At 40.3% G+C, this 7,735-nt stretch overlaps 1 protein-coding gene across 3 annotated transcripts in view; it reads right to left on the bottom strand.

Moving 5' to 3' along the window:
• LOC109974957 (ribonuclease inhibitor-like) overlaps positions 1-4,762 on the bottom strand; it is a 15,564-nt gene extending 10,802 nt beyond the window's left edge. For all 3 annotated transcript variants that reach the window (XR_002277059.1, XM_020625427.1, XM_020625428.1), the window contains exon 1: positions 4,420-4,762. The gene's annotated coding sequence lies outside the window, so the exon portion shown is untranslated. The remainder of the gene's footprint in view (positions 1-4,419) is intronic.
• Between the last annotated feature and the right edge of the window lie 2,973 nt (positions 4,763-7,735).

Here is a 7,735-nt window from a genome sequence, read left to right as displayed (position 1 = left end):
TGGGAACAATTCTTGCCTTTGCCACAGGTGCCAATACCGTTCCACCAATTGGATTCTCTCCTCAACCTTCAGTTGAGTTTCTTCACCCAGAGCAAAATGCAGGAACCACCTCTAAACTTCCCATTGCAAACACCTGTATCAACTGTTTGAAGTTACCGCTGCACACCTCTTACAGTGACTTCAAGAAAAGCATGGACTTTGCATTGGGCAATACACATGGTTTTGGTATTGCTTAATTTGGGGACATGCCTCCATCTCTATATTCTGTTCAAAATACACTTTGCATTGAAATACTTAGAAAAAAAATGTTCATCACGCACTTTGATTGTTGTATGAAGGCACTAGTGTAAACTTTAAATGGTTTGAAAATTTTATGTGTTAGTTTCCGTACTGATCGACAAATGTTATTGTGTTTTTATTTTAATGGCTTTATCATTTCTTGTGGTGTTCAACACTGTGTTTAACTGGCATATTTTGTAGCTTGGAACTTTTATTCATGCTTTATATACATGGTAATGACATAATGAAAGATGCATTGGGTTAAGCAACTTGTTTTGATGTTTTAGTCATTGAAAAAAGGACATGTTTAAATACATCAATGTTCAATTTATTGAATTGTAAAAAAAAGAAATCTGCCATTAAATGTAGTTTCACATGTTTGACTATGCTTTCTTAACACCGTAACACTACAACAGTCAGTGCTATGAAAGAAAACATAAAACATGAACTGTTGTCCCAAGTTGAAATGCTATGCTGTTCTAAAGAAAGTAGTAATGCTATTTTGCTTGTGTTACACAACTATAATAGTCAATTTTTCAAATCCTGAGTACTCTAAGAATACCTCTCTGCAAGAAAATGCACAAGGGTTCAAAATAAATGTATCCCATGGTTTCCATCATCCTCAAAGGGATCAAAGGTCTGCTGAAGTGTACCCATTGTTGTGTCATTTATGGTATAATTATTTGATGGGACAACAACATTATTGTTTGTCTGTAACTCTGAGTGTAGCCTGTTGTCATCAATAGCAAAGCCACTGTCCATGTCACAAATACCATTCATACTTGGGTTATGCACTCCTGCATTATTAATTATTCCCCTTTGCCATAGCTGTAGTGGAGTTTGGCCACCTTGTGTGGAAAGGCCATGGTTATTCCACTGGTTCTGAAATTCAGAGGCAGCCCTTTGAATCCGTGGTAAATAAATATAATGGAGACAAAACAAATGAAGCTCATTAAGGGAATCTAGCACACCCTGGTTCTCCATAAAGTTGAAAAGCTCTATGAAATGAAATGAGACTACTCTGTTTAACTCTGCCCATAACCTCTCAATTCTTTGATTATGGACTGACCTCCCAGTAATAACACTGCGTCTATTCAAGCCTCTCCTGAAAAGCATGAAGCGGGCAACCCCAGTGTTTTCCAGTCCATGATCACATCTGACCCTTGCAGGTGTTCCAAAGTTCTGAACACCTGCAAGGAAGAGTGATAAGACACTACAGGCTCTGTTGTTGTCCAGACAAGCAAGGTAAATAATGGTTCGACTGAAACCATCAACGCAGCCATGGAACACCATTCTCCATTTCACAAGTTTGTGGTTTCCATCAATGTGCCTATGAAAAACACACCCAAGGTTATGCATCAACAATTTAACAGTTAAAAAGCACTTACTCATCTACATCCATGAAGTTGTTTACCATAATTGATTGGGACTTGAAACACTGTAAATTCATCAACGAATTGCACGGCGTCTTCTGAAGGACCGTCCAATAGGGTCAGTTTCATGCAAACTCTGTCGAACCCGCCACCTTTGAATGCGTAACCCACGCGATCTCAAGCTCCCATGCACATAGCGTTCACCTGCATTTGTGGTAGACTGAAGAATTTCACCAACAATTCTGTTTAGGTTGTCATTTGACAGTGCTGCATATGTCATCGATTCAATGCCAAGCCGCTGTCTGTGCCTATAAAGAGTCTGACTGTTTACTCCTAAGCATAGTGCAATGCTTTGCCAGTTCATTCCAAGGGATACTAAATGAGAGATTTTTTTCCCTTGAAATGTTGTACTGAGGTCTGCCTTGAAGTCCGGTCCTGACAGGTGGTGGCAACAGAACATAACTGTTTTCAGATAGGATTCTTCGTCTGGTTTCATGAGCAGTGAATAAAAACTGAAGACATCTATGCAAGGACTGTAAAGTATGGACTGCTTCTCTATTTCTCGGATCTTCAACAAATCTTGAGATTGACAGAAATCCAGATAAAGTCTGAATGTGGTCAGAAAGCTCAGCATACAGCCTCTCCTGAACAAAAGAATCTGTACTTTCAGTTTGTATTCGCTGAATACATTCTAAGGTATTGCTAAAAAACTGTAAAATGTCATTTTCATTGCTACTTACTGCAAAAATGAAAAACTGCACTTGAAAACAAAGCAAGAAGCTTTTCCATACCATCATGGTGTAGTTCTGATATAGCAAGCCAAGAAAGAAGCACAGATAGTCTTGCCCATGTATTTCCTAGTTTGATCTTCCTGTGTAACAGCATACCTTGTGTTAAATATATGTGTATTTCTGAGTGAAAATATAAGTATGTGAGAGTGAAAATACATGTATGTAAAAGAAGAATATGTGTGTGTATGTGCAAGTAGAATATATGTATGTGTGAAAGGAGAATATATGTATGTGAGAATGAAAATACATGTATGTAAAAGAAGAATATGTGTGTGTATGTGCAAGTAGAATATATGTATGTGCGAGTAGAATATATGCATGTGAGAGTGAAAATGTATGCGTGTGAGACGTTGAGAATACATAATGTCTTATACGGCCCCTCATAGACCAGGATGAGTTCAACACCATTGAAGCTGTCACCACATTTTGATTTTCAGCTAAACTCCAAATATTGTTTCAGAAAATCACAAAGGTGTTTACTGACATGTTGGGTTGATAATTACAAGGAGATTTTAGCTTCATAAATGTGGTCACAGTAAGCATGACACCAATCACTGAAGAAAGTCAAGAATAAGGCAAGAGAAAGTCGCTATTAATGAAAACACGCTTTGTTGTACTCGGACTTTACGTTAGAGTCAGTCCTGTAGTTGCCTGGCGCAGGAATGTGTCTGTTTCAACACAGACAGGAATTTCACTGTTTCATCAGTTCATTCAAAACAATGCCTGTCGGTTTATTTGCTGTAGCCCTGCATGTCTGTAGTGCTGTATTATAGTCATTTGGGACATACCTCGAATTTATTTAAATGTTCACTTCACCCAAATTACAGATGAAAAGCTTCCCACTGGTGGTATCTGGTGACGTATGAGGCTCCCCCTCATAACAAAGCTCATTTTGGCCCCTGGTTATGACATGTTGTTTTTTATCTGAAATCTGAGGTCTCCAACATTTACAGTGCGACAATCTGACACACCCTGAACATTTATCTTCTGTAAATTTGCACGTTGTAAAGACTAAAGCATGCCTGTAACCCTGCCATTTTTATGAACAAATCCTTTTATATTGTAGTGGTCAAAACAGACAAGGTACCAGTCCAGAGGTGATATGTAATAGTATAATGTGTATAATGCAGTAGGTTTGTAAGGATGAGTAAGTGTTTATATAATCCTGTAACATCTGTTTCTCTTCTCTGAACTGTTTGGAGATGTTTGTGCATGGAGACCATGGGAACTGATAGTTTGCTCAAGCAAGAATATCTTTGCTTGTGTCCTCCTTGTTTAATTTATGGGTAAACATCCAGAGAGAAACCTTCCTTAAATGGGAAATGGACATAACTTCAGCCTTATGTGAACTGTTCGTGTGCTGTGTTCATGTTCAGAAAAGGAAATGGGCACTAGGTCAATGCAACCTAGAAGTTCATAAACTGGACATCTCAGACAATTCCTGGAAGAAGGGGTGTAGAGCTGGCGTAAAAGTGACTGCCTTAAGCAATAGGAGGGGAGTGTACAGGAGGTTTAACCAGGAGAAGATAAAAGTTAGGACAGCTGTGGGTTAGCGGTAGGAAGGATAGTGCTGCAGTCATGAGTGTGCGTTTGGACCCGGCCAGGTGGAGAGGGGATTGCCTCTGACTGACTGCACCTTGTGGCCAACAATGACTGACTCGTTGACAATTCTCTTATCTAATACTTTTGATTATTTCCAGGCAGAGACAATGATTCTGTTCCGCTCATTGAACTGTTCAGTATTATTGTAATATTAAATGATTATTTGAGTTGGGATGATTTGCCTGAATTGATTTAGTTCATATCAGGCCCTAACTACTGCAATATTTAGCTGACAAATTTTGCTGCTTAAGAGTTTTAGATGCTCCACATTAACTGAGGTGGAGGGGTCTGTCTGTGCAGTGGTGCTTGCTATCAGATGACATAAGAAAAATGGATCATCTTAAGATCGGTCTACAACAGAAACAGTCTCTTACTTTGTGTTTGAGGGTCCGGGCCCCGTCCTGAAGTTCAGAGGATGATCTTTGAACTCGTCACTTCTCACAGACTGACAGCTGGGTACTGGTACTGCTCTGTCCTCCTCTTCCTCCACACAAACACTCATCTTCTGGACTGGAGTCAGTCTGAGAGATAAACCAGTGTCACAGACTGGGCGCTCTGAACCATGGCAAGCAAGTCATCTCAAGTCAGTCAAACAACACTAGTGATGGGCAAATGATACCGAAGCTTTGGAGCTTGTGTCACTCGTCCTGAAGCGGAGTGATTCGAAACGCTGTGTCGGAGCTTGTATCAAAACACCAGTGTCACGTGACCGATGACGTTCGAACGTCATCGCTGTTTCGCTTCACGCGTCATTCCTTCAAAATGTTTTGAAGCTTTTCATTGGCTCATAGTCTTTCAGTGTGTGTCAACGCTCATAGCGTTTCAATGCATTCTGAGCCAATGACAGCTTGACAGGTTTTACAGATTTGTGTGGTTTGGTGCCATACCAGCTATATAAGATGCATCATTATGCATCAAAATGGGGTTGTGAGGAGATAGAGATTTGGAGAGTGAGAGTGAGAGTATTTTGGCAAGGTTCATGGCGAGTACCACCAATAAGCGACGTTCTAAAGTTTGGGATCATTTTGATGCCTGTCCTACACTGAGACAGCTAACTAGCCAGCTATGCGCTAGCACCTACGCTGACAGTGAGGAGAACACCTTCGTTGTCTTTTTGGATTTTATTAGAACAGAGAATGCAACATAACTGATTTACCTGGCACCGTGTGCTCACAGGAGAAGATGAAATAACGAACTCAAAACGGTGACAACATTCCCTCTGGGCATCCCGTGTCCCGCGCCAACAGAATCTAAAAAAAACGCCCACAGAAATGGGGTTGTGAGGAGATAGAGATTTGGAGAGTGAGAGTGAGAGTATTTTGGCAAGGTTCATGGTGAGTACCACCAATAAGCGACGTTCTAAAGTTTGGGATCATTTTGATCTCATACCACCCAATAAGGTATAATGCAGTTTATGGCATACATTTTATGTTTCCATAATTGAATTGTATTTTTAATTTTTAAATGGGTCTCGAAATTACAATTGCTTGTAGGTGCGGTGTTTGCTCTGCACACAGGAGTTGTCTTACAGCAACAACACATCATCTATGCTGTGACACTTGCGTGCCAGGCATGATGATGACAAAACCCAGCAAACCAGTGACCCTGTCAACACTGGAAATCCTGACAGTAAGCTAAATATAAACGTATATATACTGTAAATATGTATGTATGTGTGTCTATTTATTGTAGATGTTGTGTATCATATTCATATAGCAACCTGTCTTCCACACAGTGTCCAGAAAACAGAAGCTGGATGAGGCCTTGGTGGACATGATAGTTAAAGATGGTCAGCCTTTTTCTATCGTTGAGGATGAAGGGTTCCATAATTTCATCAAAATCCTGGACCCATCATACTCCATTCCAAGCTGCAAAACTGTAAAGGCAATGGTGGCAGCAAGGTACACTGTAACCAAAGAGAAGGCCTTGGCAGAAATTAAGCAGACTTTAGCTGTTAGTTTGACTGCTGACATGTGGACATCAGTCAACATGGATGCGTACCTTGGTGTCACTTGCCATTATGTGTCAGACAGCCTAGATCTGGCTACTGTGCTTTTAGGTGTGCAGTATTTTCCTTTGACCCACACAGCAGCTAATATTTCAGATGCAATTGCAAATTTGATGACAGAGTGGGGAATCACTGAAAAGGTCTGTGGGATGGTTACTGATGGAGCTCACAATATTGTGGCAAGTGTTACTCAGTTAAATGTTAGACATATTTATTGCTTTGCCCACATTCTGAATCTCATTGTCAAAAAAACACCCTGTCAGACTTCTGAACTGGAAAACATGCGCAGTAGGGCCCGCGAAATAGTGGCAAAATAGTGGCACACTTCAAGTCCAGTTCAAAAGCAAAGGAAAAGTTGTGCTCTATTCAAGCTAATATGGGTATGCCCCCAAAAAAGCTTGTTCAAGAGGTCGAAACCAGATGGAACAGCACCTATGCCATGCTCCATAGGCTTTATGAGCAGAGAGAACCTTTAGGGGCAGCCCTGGCATCACTTAGTACTGACATTGTGCCTTTCATTGCTGATGACTATGCAGCAATCAACCAGTGCCTGACAGTTTTAAGGCCATTCTATCAGGCAACTCTTGAGCTTTCTCAGGAAAGGAGAGTGTCAGGGTCAAAGGCAATTCCTATAGCCAAAATGCTGAGACATGTAATTTCTGCCGAATGTGCCCAAATGGCTCCTTGTATTGGTGCCACGCTTGCCAACCATTTGAAAAATAATTTGAATGAAAAATTCAGTGGCGTGGAAAAGGTGAACTGCTTTCTTCATCTTTCCTCCTGTTTCATTCTCACATCATCAATCCATAGGAACCTCTTAGTCAAAGGTTTCTGTGATCCCATATTAAGGCCACAAACGTCCTCAGACCCCAACATTTAGAAGTCATTAAGTCTGTGTTCACATACTTCTCTAGATTCCAAGATTTTATCACTTAGAAAGGTCTAAGGTTTCCTGGAGGTCAGTAGCAACTGGGACTGGGTAATATGGTTGAAATTACCTTATTACAGATGTATCAGTGTCAGCAGATTGGGAGAAATTACAGTGCTGAAATGCACTACTGCCTACTAGCTGCAACTATTGTACATCTCAAATGCCTTGTCAGGAGGCATCACACGTTGTCACCTGCTGTAAAATATCACTTAGTTTGGTTGTGTTGCGTTTTCAGTAACTTAACAGATCCTTTAATGCTGTGACCAAGTGTAAGTGGCTGGTAAGCGTGTATTTGCTGGGTCCACATGTAATCCATACCTTAATGTAATGTTGATTGTGTAACCATATATTGTACATGTGTGCGCACAGTTCACTTTGTGCCAGTCAAGTTTTGCCAAGGCCAGCAGATGACCCTGATCTGAGAATGACCTTTTAATTTTTAACATTTTCTTCATGTGAGCATATTTGTTCCAGTAATGAGTTGGTATACAAAGTGTCACATAAATCTGTTTTTAAAAGGCAATGATTATAAAGTCTCTCAGTCGGTCAAAATGTAGTTGCATTCTTAAGGTTTAATGATTTGCTGCTAGACATACAGTACGTATGCCTCCCCATTTTTTCTTGAATCAGGTGTTTAGTCTGTCCTCTAAGTATGTGCAGTAAATTTCATTAGCAAAGAACTTTTGGCAATATAGAACATTTTACAGAATTGTACTGTATGTGAAAAGGTCTGTGGGATGGTTACTGATTT

This window comes from Monopterus albus, unplaced genomic scaffold (genome assembly GCF_001952655.1).
Source record: "Monopterus albus unplaced genomic scaffold, M_albus_1.0 scaffold355.1, whole genome shotgun sequence".
In the NCBI taxonomy this organism is placed as follows: domain Eukaryota; kingdom Metazoa; phylum Chordata; class Actinopteri; order Synbranchiformes; family Synbranchidae; genus Monopterus; species Monopterus albus.
Note: the sequence above shows the minus strand (reverse complement) of the source record. Positions and strands in the feature narration are given on the sequence as shown.